General features: G+C 39.3%; 1 protein-coding gene across 2 annotated transcripts in view; it reads left to right on the forward strand.

The window, feature by feature from the left end:
* Window positions 1-13,406, forward strand: part of VPS13A (vacuolar protein sorting 13 homolog A) — a 276,405-nt gene that overhangs the window by 70,814 nt on the left and 192,185 nt on the right. The window lies entirely within an intron of this gene.

Below are 13,406 nucleotides of genomic sequence, written 5' to 3' on the forward strand. Positions count from 1 at the left end.
ACAGGAGACAGAGATCAAGACCATTCCCATGGAAAAGAAATGCAAAAAAGCAAAATGGCTGTCTGGTAGGCCTTACAAATAGCTGTGAAAAGGAGAGAAGCGAAAAGCAAAGGAGAAAGGGAAAGATATAAGCATCTGAATGCAGAGTTCCAAAGAATATCAATGAGAGATAAGAAAGCCTTCCTCAGCGATCAATGCAAAGAAATAGAGGAAAACAACAGAATGGGAAAGACTAGAGATCTCTTCAAGAAAACTAGAGATACCAAGGGAACGTTTCATGCAGACACGGGCTCAATAAAGGATAGGAATGGTATGGACCTAACAGAAGCAGAAGATATTAAGAAGAGATGGCAAGGATACACAGAAGAACTGTACAAAAAAGATCTTCAAGACCAAGATAATCATGATGCTGTGATCACTCACCTAGAGCTAGACATCCTGGAATGTGAAGTCAAATGGGCCTTAGAAAGCATTACTATGAACAAAGCTAGTGGAGGTGATGGAATTCCAGTTGAACTATTCCAAATCCTGAAAGATGATGCTGTGAAAGTGCTGCACTCAATATGCCAGCAAATTTGGAAAACTCAGCAGTGGCCACAGGACTGGAAAAGGTCAGTTTTCATTCCAATCCCAAAGAAAGGCAATGCCAAAGAATGTTCAAACTACCGCACAATTGCACTCATCTCACACGCTAGTAAATTAATGCTCAAAATTCTCCAAGCCAGGCTTCAGCAATATGTGAACCATGAACTTTCTGATGTTCAGGCTGGTTTTAGAAAAGGCAGAGGAACCAGAGCTCATATTGCCAACATCTGCTGGATCATGGAAAAAGCCAGAGAGTTCCAGAAAAATATCTATTTCTGCTTTATTGACTATGCCAAAGCCTTTGACTGTGTGGATCACAATAAACTGTGGAAAATTTTGAAAGAGATGGGAATACCAGACCACCTGACCTCTCTGTTGAGAAACCTGTATGCGGGTCAGGAATCAACAGTTAGAACTGGACATGGAACAACAGACTGGTTCCAAATAGGAAAAGGAGTACGTCAAGGCTGTATATTGTCACACTGCTTATTTAACTTCTATGCAGAGTACATCATGAGAAACGCTGGACTGGAAGAAGCACAAGCTGGAATCAAGATTGCTGGGAGAAATATCAATAACCTCAGATATGCCGATGACAACACCCTTATGGCAGAAAGTGAAGAGGAACTATAAAGTCTCTTGGTGAAAGTGAAAGTGGAGAGTGAAAAAGTTGGCTTTAAGCTCAACATTCAGAAAACTACGATCATGGCATCCGATCCCATCACTTCATGGGAAATGGGGAAACAGTGGAAACAGTGTCAGACTTTATTTTTGGGGGCTCCAAACTCACTGCAAATGGTGACTGCAGCCATGAGATTAAAAGACACTTACTCCTTGGAAGGAAAGTTATGACCAACCTAGATAGCATATTGAAAAGCAGAGACATTACTTTGCCAACAAAGGTCCGTCTAGTCAAGGCTATGGTTTTTCCTGTAGTCATGTATGGATGTGAAAGTTGGACTGTGAAAAAGGCTGAGTGCTGAAGAATTGATGCTTTTGAACTGTGGTGTTGGAGAAGACTCTTGAGAGTCCCTTGGACTGCAAGGAGATCCAACCAGTCCATTCTGAAGGAGATCAGCCCTGGGATTTCTTTGGAAGGAATGAAAGCTGAAACTCCAGGACTTTGGCCACCACATGCGAAGAGTTGACTCATTGGAAAAGACTCTGATGCTGGGAGGGATTGGCGGCAGGAGGAAAAGGGGACGACAGAGGATGAGATGGCTGGATGGCATCATTGACTCGATGGACGTGAGTCTGAGTGAACTCCGGGAGTTGATGATGGATAGGGAGGCCTGGTGTGCTGCGATTCATGAGGTCGCAAAGAGTTGGAAATGACTGAGCGACTGAACTGAACTGAATCCCATTCATGAGGGCTCTGCCCTAATGACCTAATGACCACCCAAAGGCCCTAAGTCTAAATAGTATCACATTAGGCATTAGAATTTCAGCAAATGAATATTGAGGCCCCAGACATTCATAACATAGCACCTTTTGTTAGTCCCCTCGCTCTAGTGGGACAGACCCTAAATATGGCCCACTGTCCCTGTAGTTTCTTCTTTGCTAGGAAATGGGGATGATGGACAGTTAAGCAGAAATACAATGGGCTACCTTTCTGAAATTAATTTGTCTTTTACTTAACTTTTCCCTGTTTGCTCTAAGTTTTTTTAATTAAATTCCAGACTTGGAAAAAAGTTGATTTTAGCAGTTTTTGCTAGGTTAATGTTTATTTCAGTGGATAAACTTGATTATTTGAGCACCATTTCCTGCCACTTTCAGTGACAGTACTCGTACACTAACTTTTTTTTTTTTTTGAAGCCTTTATTATTTTAGAGCAGTTTGAGGTTTACAACAAAATTGAGATGGAGATGTAGACATTTCTCATATAAATCTTGTTCCTACTCATAAATACCCCCATATTAACTCTACTTCGCAGAATGGTACATTTTTACTAAAACTGAACATATGCTCACATAGTTACCCAAAGTCCATAGTTTACATCAGGATTCACTCTTGTTTTATATTCTGTGGTACGAACAAATACGGAATGACAAGTATCTAGTATTACAGTATCACACATAGTATTTTCACTGTTCTAAAAATCCTGTTTTGTGTACTTACTCCTTACCTACCCTCCCAACCACAGTTTTACTGTGTTCGTAGTTTTGCCCTTTGTAGAATGTCCAATAGCTGAAATACAGTGTGTAGTCTCTTCATATTGACTTCTTTCACTAGTGATATGCATTTACGCTTCCTGTATGTCTTCATGAGTTGATAACCCATTATTTTTTTGTCTGGATGTACCACAGTTCATCCATTCACCTCCTGAAGGACATCTTGATTGCATCTACATTTTGACAGTATGGCATCTACATCAGTAGTATGACAGTATGACAGTATGACATCTACATCATAACAGTATGAATAAAATAAAAACACTATAAACAGCTGTGTACAGGTTTTATATGAACGTGTTTTCATCTCCTTTGGGTAAACAAGAAGGAGCTGATTGCTGGTTCACATGGTGACAATGGGCTTCCCAGGTGGCACTAGTGGTAAAGAACCTGCCTGCCAGTGCAGGAGACCCAGGTTCAATCCCTGAGTTAGGGAGAGTCCCTGGAGGAGGGCCTGGCAATTTATTCCAGTATTCTTGCCTGGAGAATCCCATGGATACAGGACCCTCACGGGCTACAGCCCCTAGCATAGCAAGGACTCGGACACGACTAAAGCCACTTAACACACACACCTACGTGATAACAATATGCTTAATTGTGTAAGGAACAACCAAACTTTTTCCACAGTTACTATACCATTTTAAATTCCTAAGAGCATCATATGATTGTTCCTATTGCTCCACCTGTATCTTTGTTATTACTTGGTATTGTCATATGCCAGGTTTTGGCTGTTGTAATAAGTATGTAGTGGTATGTCAGTATTATTTGAATTTGTGTTTCTGCAAATGACATGATGTAGAGCATCTTTTCATAAACTTTTTGTCAGTTTTATTTGGTGTCTGTTAAGTTCTTTAGTCCATTTTTTAAATTGTGTACGTTTTGTTCTTATTGAGTTTTATGTGTTCTTTGTGTATTTCAGACAATAGGTCCTTATCAGATTTGTTGTTTTAAAATATTTTTTTTCCCCTGTACATTGCTGTTTTTTCTTCCTCTTAACATTGCTGTTTGTTGTTCAGTCAGTTAAGTTGTGTTCACCTCTTTGTGATCCCATGAACTGCAGCATGCCTACCCTACTATGTTCCAAAGTTTGCCACACTCATGTCCATTTAGTTGGTGATGCCATCCAACCACCTCATCCTCTGTCGCCTCCTCTCCTGCCCTCAATCTTTCCAGTATCAGGGTCTTTACAGTGAGTTGGCTCCTCACGTCAGGTGGTCAAAATATTGGAGCTTCAACTTCAGCATCAGTCCTTCCAAAGAATATTCGTTGATTTTCTTTAGGATTGACTGGTTTGATCTCCTTGCTGTCCACGGGACTCTCAAGACTCCAGCACTGCAATTCTAAAGCATCTGTTCTTTGGCACTCAGCCTTCATTATTGTTGAACATTCATATCTCTTCATGACTACTGAAAAAACCATAACTTTGACTACATGGACCTTTGTTGACAAAGTGATGTCTCTGCTTTTTAATACACTGTCTAGGTTTGTCATAGCTTTCCTTCCAAGGAGCAAGCATCTTTTAATTCCATGGCTGCAATCACTGTCTGCAGTGATCTTGGGGATGAAGAAAGTAAAATCTGCCACTGTTTCAATTTTTTCACCATCTGTTTGCCATGAAGTGATGGGACTGGATGCCATGATGTTCGTTTTTTATGTGTTGAGTTTTATTTATTTTTTTAATTATTTTTTTTTTATTGAAGGATAATTGCTTTATAGAATTTTGTTGTTTTCTGTCAAACCTCAACATGAATCAGCCATAGGTATAAATATATCAACTCCCTTTTGAACCTCCATCCCATCTCCCTCCCCATCCCACCCCTCTAAGTTGATGCAGAGCCCCTGTTTGAGTTTCCTGAGCCATACAGCAAATTCCCATTGACTGTCTATTTTACATATGGTAATTAAGTTTCCATGTTACTGTTTCCATACATCTCACCCTCTCCTCCCTCTCCTCATGTCCATAAGTCTGTTCTCTCTATCTGTTTCTCCATTGCTGCCCTGTAAATCAATTCTTCAGTACCATTTTTCTAGATTCCATATATATGCATTAGAATGCGATATTTATCTTTCTCTTTCTGACTTACTTCACTCTGTATAATGGGTTCTAGGTTCATCCACCTCATTAGAACTGACTCAAATGTATTCCTTTTTATGGCTGAGTGGTATTCCATTGTATATATGTACCACACCTTCTTTATCCATTCATCTGTCAATGAACATGTAGGTTGCTTCCATGTTCTAGCTATTCTAAATAGTGCTGCAAGGAACAGTGGGATACATGTATCTTTTTCAATTTTGGTTTCCTCAGGATATGTGCCTAGGAGTGGGATTGCTAAGTCATATGGTGGTTTTATTCCCATTATTTAAACAAATCTCCATACCGTCTTCCATAGTGGCTGTATCCATTTACATTGCCACCAACAGTGTGAGAGCGTTCCCTTTTCTCTACACCCTCTCCAGCATTTATTGTTTGTAGACTTTTTGATGGTCATGATGACCAGGAGTTGTTGATAGATAGGGGGGCCTGGCGTGCTGCGATTCATGGGGTTGCAAAGAGTCAGACATGACTGAGCGACTGAACTGAACTGATTCTGACCGGTGTGAGGTGATATCTCATAGTGGTTTAGATTTGCATTTCTCTAATAATGAGCAATGTTCAGCATCTTTTCATGAGTTTGTTAGCCATCTGTATGTCTTCCTTGGAGAAAAGTCTGTTTAGGTCTTTCTCCCAGTTTTTGATTGGGTTGTTTTTCTGTCATTGAGTTGTATGAGCTGCTTGTATTTTTGGAAATTAATCCTTTGTCAGTTGATTCATTTGCTATCATTTTCTCCCATTCTGAGGGTTGTCTTTTCATCTTGCTTATAGTTTCCTTAGGTGTGCAAAAGCTTTAAAGTTTAACCAGGTCCCATTTATTTACTTTTGCTTTTATTTCCACTACTCTAGGAGGTGGGTCGTAGAGGATCTTTCTTTGATTTATGTCATTGAGTGTTCAGCCTATGTTTTTGCTCTAAGAGTTTTAATGTTTCTGATCTTATGTTTAGGTCTTTAATCCATTTTGAGTTTGTCTCTGTGAATGGTGTTAGGAAGTGTTCTAACTTCATTCTTTTATAGGTAGCTGTCCCGTTTTCCCAACACCATTGATTGAAGAGTCTGTCTTTGCCCCATTGTATATTCTTGCCTTCTTTGTCAAAAATAAGGTACCTATAGGTGCATGGGTTTATTTCTGGGCTTTCTATCTTGTTCCATTGGTCTGTATTTCTGTTTTTGTGCCAGTACCATACTGTCTTGATGACTGTACTTGTAGTATAATCTGAAGTCAGGAAGGTTGATTTCCTCCAGCTCCATTCTTCTTTCTTAAGACTGCTTTGGCTATTTGGGGTCTTTTGTGTTTCCATATGAATTGTGAAATTTTTGTTCTAGTTCTGTGAAAAAACGTCATTGGTAGTTTGATGGGGATTGCATTGAATCTGTACATTGCGTTTGGTAGTATAGTCATTTTCACAATATTGATTCTTCCTTCCCAGGAACATGAAATCTCTCTCCATCTGTTTATGTCATCTTTGATTTCTTTCATTAGTGTCTTGTAATTTTCCGTTTACAGTTCTTTTGTCTCCTTAGGTAAGTTTATTCCTAGATATTTAATTCTTTGTGTTGCAGTGGTGAATGGGATTAATTCCTTAATTTCTTTCTGATTTTTCATTGTTAAATATAGAAATGCAAGTGATTTCTGTGTATTGATTTTGTATCCTGCGACTTTGCTAATTTCGCTGATTAGCTCTAGTAATTTTCTGATAACTATCTTTTGGGTTTTTTATGTATAGTATCCGGAGAAGGCAATGGCACCCCACTCCAGCACTCTTGCCTGGAAAATTCCATGGACAGAGGAGCCTGATAGGCTGCAGTCCATGGGGTCGCTAGGAATCGTACATGACTGAGCAACTTCCCTTTCACTTTTCACTTTTATGCATTGGAGAAGGAAATGGCAACCCACTTCAGTATTCTTGCCTGGAGGATCCCAGAGATGGCGGAGCCTGGTGGGCTGCCGTCTGTGGGGTCGCACAGAGTCGGACACGACTGAAGCGACTTAGCATAGCATGTGTATAGTATCACTAAGCTTCCCTGGTGGCTCAGAGGTTAAAGTGTCTGCCTGCAATGCGGGAGACATGGGTTCAGTCCCTGGGTTGGGAAGATACCCTGGAGAAGGAAATGGCAACGCACTTCAGTATTCTTGCCTGGAGAATCCCATGGACGGAGGAGCCTGGTGGGCTACAGTCCACCGGGTCGCTAAGAGTCAGACACGACTGAGCGACTTCACTCACTCACTCACTCATGTACAGTATCATGTCATCTGCAAACAGTGAGAGCTTTACTTATTCTTTTCCAATCTGGATTCCTTTTATTTCTTTTTCTTTGATTGCTATAGCTAGGACTTCCAGAACTATGTTGAATAATAGTGGTGAAAGTGGAAAACCTTGTCTTGTTCTTGATCTTAGGGGGAATGCTTTCAGTTTTCACCATTGAGAATGATGTTTGCTGTAGGCTTATCATATATGGCCTTTACTATGTTGAGGCAGGTTCCTTCTGTGCCCATTTTTTGAAGAGTTTTCATCATAAATGGGTGCTGAATTTTGTCAAAGACTTTTTCGGCATCTATTATGATCATATGGTTTTTATCTTTCAATTTGTTAATAATGGTGTATCACATTGATTGATTTGCATATAAGGGAGAATCCTTGCATTCCTGGAATAAACCCAACTTGATCATGGTGTATGAGGTTTTTAATGTGTTGCTGAATTCTGTTTGCTAAGATTTTGTTGAGGATTTTTGCATCTATGTTCGTCAGTGATATTGGCCTATAGTTTTCTTTTTTGTGTGCTGTCTTTGATTTTGGTATCAGGGTGATGGTGGCCTCATAGAATCAATTTGGAAGTGTTCTTCCTCTGCAATTTTTTGAAAGAATTTTAGAAGGATAGGCATTAGCTCTTCTCTAAATGTTTGATGGAATTTTCCTGTGAAGCCATCTGGTCCTGGGCTTTTGTTTTTTGGGAGATTTTTGATCACAACTTCAACTTCAGTGCTTGTAATTGGGTTGTTCATAATTTGTATTTCTTTCTGGTTCAGTCTTGGAAGATTGAACTTTTCTTAGAATCTGTGTGTTTGTTCCAGGTTATCCATTTTATTTCCATATAGTTGTTCATAATAGTCTCTTATAGTTCTTTGTAATTCTGCATTGTCTGTTGTAACCCTCTCTGTTTTCATTTCTTATTTTGTTGATTTGATTCTTCTGTCTTTTTTTCGTACTGAGTCTGGCTAAAGGTTTGTGAATTTTATCTTCTCAAAGAACCAACTTTTAGTTTTATTAACCTTTACTGTTGTTTCTTTCATTTCTTTTTTATTTATTTTTGGTTGGATCTTTTATGATTTCTTTCCTTCTACTAATTTTTGGGTTTTTTTTGTTCTTTTTCCAGCTTTTTAGGTGTAAAGTTAGGTTGTCTATTTGATGGTTTTTTTTGTTTCTTGAGGTAGGATTGTATTGCTATAAACTTCCCTCTTAGAAAACCTTTTGCTGCATCCCATAGGTTTTGAGTTGTTGTGTTTTCACTGTAATTTGTTTCTAGAAATTTTTTGATTTCCCTTTTGATTTCTTCAGTAACCTGTTGGTTATTTAGAAACGTGTTGTTTAATCTCCATGTGTTTGTGTTTCTTACAGTTTTTTTTCTTGTAATTGATATCTAATCTCAAAGTGTTGTGGTCAGAGAAAATGCTTGATACAGTTTCAGTTTTCTTAAGTTTACTGAAGTTTGATTTGTAACCCAGGATGTGGTCTATCATGAAGAATGTTCCATGTGCACTTGAGAAGGTGTGACGTGAAGTTGCTGAGTCGTGTCCGACTCTTTGTGACCCCATGGACTGTAACCCACCAGGCTCCTCTGTCCATGGGATTTTCCAGGCAATAGTACTGGCGTGGATTGCCATGTCCTTTTCCAAGGGATCTTCCCAACCCAGGGATTGAACCCGGGTCTCCTGCATCGTAGACAGACACTTTACCATCTGAGCCACCAAGGAAGTCAATCTTGAGAAGGTGTATTCTTCTGCATTTGGATGGAATGTCCTGAAGATATCAATCAGATCCATTTCATCTAATGTATCATTTAAGACTTGTGTTTCCTTATTAATTTTCTGTTTTGATGATCTGTCCATTGGTGTGAGTGAGGTGTTAAAGTCTCCTACTATTACTGTATTACTGTCAGTTTCTCCTTTTATGTCTGTTAGTGTTTGTCTTGGAGAAGGCAGTGGCACCCCACTCCAGTACTCTTGCCTGGAAAATCCCATGAATGGAGGAGCCTGGTAGGCTACAGTTCATGGGGTCGCTAAGAGTCGGGCATGACTGAGTGACTTCCCTTTCACTTTTCACTTTCATGCATTGGAGGAGAAAATGGCAACCCACTCCAGTGTTCTTGCCTGGTGAATCCCAGGGACGGGGGAGCCTCTTGGGCTGCTGTCTATGGGGTCGCACAGAGTCGGACACGACTGAAGCGACTTAGCAGCAGCAGCAGCAGCAGTGTTTATCTTATGTATTGAGGTGCTCCTATGTTGGTGCATAGATATTTACAGTTGTTATGTCTTCCTCTTGGATTGATCCCTTGATCATTATGTAGTGTCCTTCCTTATCTCTTGTTATCTTCTTTATTTTAAGGTCTATTTTGTCTGATATGAGGATTGCTACTCCAGCCTTTCTTTGCTTCTCATTTGCATGGAGTGTATTTTTCCATCCTCTCACTTTCCATCTATATGTGTCTTTAGGTCTGAAGTGGGTTTCTTGTAGACAGCATATATGTGGGTTTTGTTTTTGTTTCCATTCAGCCAGTCTGTGTCTTTCGGTTGGAGCACTTAATCCATTTACATTTAAAGTAATTATTATATATATATTCCTGTTGCCGTTTTCTTAATTGTTTCGGGTTGATTTTGTACATCTTTTTCTTTTCTTGTATTTCTTGACCATAAGTCCCTTTAACATTTATTGTAAAGCTGGTTTGGTGGTACTAAATTCTCTTAAATTTTGCTTGTCTGAAAGCTTTTTATTTCTCTATCAATTTTGAATGAGATCTTTGCTGGGTAATCTTGGTTGTAGATTTTTCCCTTTCAGTACTTTAAATATATCCTGCTATTTCCTTTTGGCCTGCAGAGTTTCTGCTGAAAGATCAGCTGTTAAGCATGTGGGGTTTCCCTTGTATGTTACTTGTTGCTTCTCCTTTGCTGTTTTTAATATTCTTTCTTTGTGTTTAGTCTTTGTTAGTTTGATTAGTATGTGTGTTGGCATGTTTCTCCTTAGGTTATCCTGTATGGGACTCTTTGTGCCTCTAGGACTTAATTGACTATTCCTTTTCCATGTTGGGGAAATTTTCAACTATAATCTCTTCAAAAATTTTCTCATACCCTTTCTTTTTCTCTTCTTTTTCTGGGACCCCTATAATTTGAATGTTGGTGCATTTTATATTGTCCCAGATGTCTCTGATGCTATCCTCAGTTCTTTTCATTCTTTTTCCTTTATTCTGCTCTTCAGAAGTTATTTCCACTGTTTTATCTTCCAATTCACTGATTCGTTCTTCTGCTTTAAATATTCTGCTCTTGATTCCTTACAGAGTATTTTAAACTTAAGTAATTCTGTTTTTTGTCTCTATGTTTAGTCTTCAGTTCTTCTCGGTCTTTGTTAGTTGATTCTTGCATTTTCTCCATTTTGTTTTCAAGGTTTATGATAATCTTTACTATCATTATTCTGAATTCTTTTTCAGGTATTTGCCTGTTTTCTCTTCATTTATTTGGACTTCTGTGTTTCTAGTTTGTTCCTTCATTTGTGTTATTTTTTAACTTTGTGTTTGAGGTCTCCTTTTCCCAGGCTTCATGGTTGAATTCTTTCTTCTTTTTGATTTCTGCCCTCCTAAGGTTGGTGCAGTGGTTTGTGTAAGCTTCCTATAGGCTGAAATTTGTGCTGAGTGTTTCTTTTCCCTCTAATGGGCAAGGCTGAGTGAGGTGGTAATCCTGTTTGCTGATGATTGGTTTTGTATTTTTGTTTTTTGTTGTTGTTTAGATGAGGTGTACTGCACAGGGTACTACCTGGTAATGCCAGGTCTTGTATTCAAGTGGTTTCCTTTGTGTGAGTTCTCACTATTTGATACTCCCTAGGGTTAGTCTCTGATAGTCTAGGGTCTTGGAGTTATTGTTCCCACTCCAAAGGCTCAGGGCTTGATATATTCTCCACGGCATGCAGAGTACCTGTTCTTGGAGATGAAGACAAGAATGGGAAGGAGATTTTCCATGTGAATGTGTCACCTGGGCCACTCATCAGCCTTGCTCTGGTCCATCTTCTGCTCTTGCTGTCCCAGTAAACAGTTCTTCTGCGGAGGCCAAATTTCAAATGCAAATCCAGTCACAGACACCTGCTGTGCACTCTCCATCTTCTTTCCTGTGAAGCCCAAGCATCCCATCCACCACCTATTACTCTGGTCCCCATTCCCGGCCTCCTCTCTCTTGGAAGCTGTACCTCCCCTCTCCACATGTTGAGTTTTAAGCCGGCTTTTCACTCTCCTCTTTCACCTTCATCAGGAGTCTCTTTAGTTCCTCTTTGCTTTCTGCCATTAGGGTGGTATCATCTGCATATCAGGAAATTTGATATGTCTGCCAGCAATCTTGATGCCTGCTTGTGATTCATCCAACCCAGCATTTCACATGATGTACTCTACATAGAAGTTAAATAAGCAGGGGGCAGTATATAATCATGATGTATTTCTTTCCCAATTTTGGACCAGTCTGTTGCTCCATTTTCAGTTGTAATTGTTGCTTTTTTAACCTACATACAGATTGCCCAGGAATCAGGTAATGTGGTATGGTATTCCCATCTCTTTAAGAATTTTCCGTATTTCATTGTGATCCACACAAAGGCTTTTGTGTGGTCAATGAAGCAGAAATAGATGTTTTTCTGAGAATTATCTTGCTTTTTTCTATGAACCAACAGATGTTGACAATTTGATCTCTGGTTCCTATGCCTTTTCTAAATCCAGCTTGAACATCTCGGTTCACGTATTGTTGAAGCCTAGCTTGGAGAATTTTTATGCATTACTTTGCTAGCATGTGAAATAAGGGCAATTGTATGGTAGTTTGAACATTGTTTGGCAGTGCTTTCTTTGGGATTGGAATGAAAACTGACCTTTTGCAATCCTGTGTCTGCTGCTGAGTTTTCCAAATTTGCTGGCATATTGAGTGCAGCCCTTTAACAGCATCATCTTATAGGATCTGAAATAGGTCAGCTGGAATTCTATCACCTCCACTAACTTTGTTTGTGGTGATTCTTCCTAATGCTCACTTGACTTTACACTCCAGGATGTCTGCCTCTAGGTGAGGGATCACACTGTCATGGTTATTTGGATCATTAAGTTCTTTTTTGTATAATTCTTCTATGTATTTTTGCCACCCCTTCTTAATACCTTCTGCTTCTGTTAGTTTCATAGCATTTCCGTCCTTTATTGTGCCCATCTTTGCGTGAAAAGTTCCCTTGGTATCTCTAATTTTCTTGAAGAGATCTCTAGTCTTCCCATTCTGTTGTTTTCCTCTATTTCTTTGCATTGATCCCTCAGGAAGGCTTTCTTATCTCTCCTTGCTCTTCTCTGGAACTCTGCATTCAAATGGGTATATCTTTTCTCCTTTGCCATTTGCCTCTACTGTTTTCTCAGGTATTTGTAAGGCCTCCTCAGACAGCCATTTTGCATTTTTACATTTCTTTTTCTTGGGGATGGTTTTAATCACTGCCTCCTGCAGAGTGTTATGAACCTCCATTCATAGGTTTTTACTCTATCAGATCTAATCCCTTTAATCTATTTCTCACTTTCACTGTATGATCATAAGGCATTTGATTTAAGTCATACCTGAATGAGCTAGTGGTTTTCCTTACTTTCTTCAATTTAAGTGTGAATTTTCAATAAGGCACTCATGATCTGAGCCATAGTCAGCTCCTGGTCTTGTTTTAGCTGACTCGAAAGAGCTTCTGCATCTTCAGCTGCAAGCAATATAATCAACCTGATTTTGAAATTGACCATCTGGTAGTGTCCATGTGTAGAGTCGTCTCTTGCTTTGTTGGTAAAGAATGTTTTCTTTGACCAGCATGTTCTCTTTGCAAAAGTCTATTAGCCTTTGCCCTGCTTCATTTTGTACTCCATGGTCAAACTTGCTTGTTACTGCAGGTATCTCTTGACTTCCTCCTTTTGCATTCCATTCGTCTGTGATGAAAGGGACATCTTTTTGGCGTATTAGTTCTAGAAGGTCTTGTAGATCTTGATAGAACCATTCAAATTCACTTTCTTCAGTGTTAGTGGTTGGGGCATAGACTTGGATTACTGTGATATTGAATGGTTTGCTTTGCAAACAAACCAAGATCATTCCCAAGTACTGCATTTCAGACTCTTGTTGCCTTTGAGGGCTACTGCATTCCTTCTAAGGGATTCTTGCCCACAGTAGTTGATATAATGGTTATCTGAATTAAATTCTCTCATTTTGGTCTATTTTAGTTGACTGGTTCCTAAAATGTCAATGTTCAGTCATCTCCTGTTTGACCACTCCTCTCCTGAGGAGGAGATATTTCTCCAGATTTTACTGT

The sequence above is a fragment of the Bos taurus genome, chromosome 8, assembly GCF_002263795.3.
Source record: "Bos taurus isolate L1 Dominette 01449 registration number 42190680 breed Hereford chromosome 8, ARS-UCD2.0, whole genome shotgun sequence".
NCBI classification, from domain to species: Eukaryota; Metazoa; Chordata; class Mammalia; order Artiodactyla; family Bovidae; genus Bos; species Bos taurus.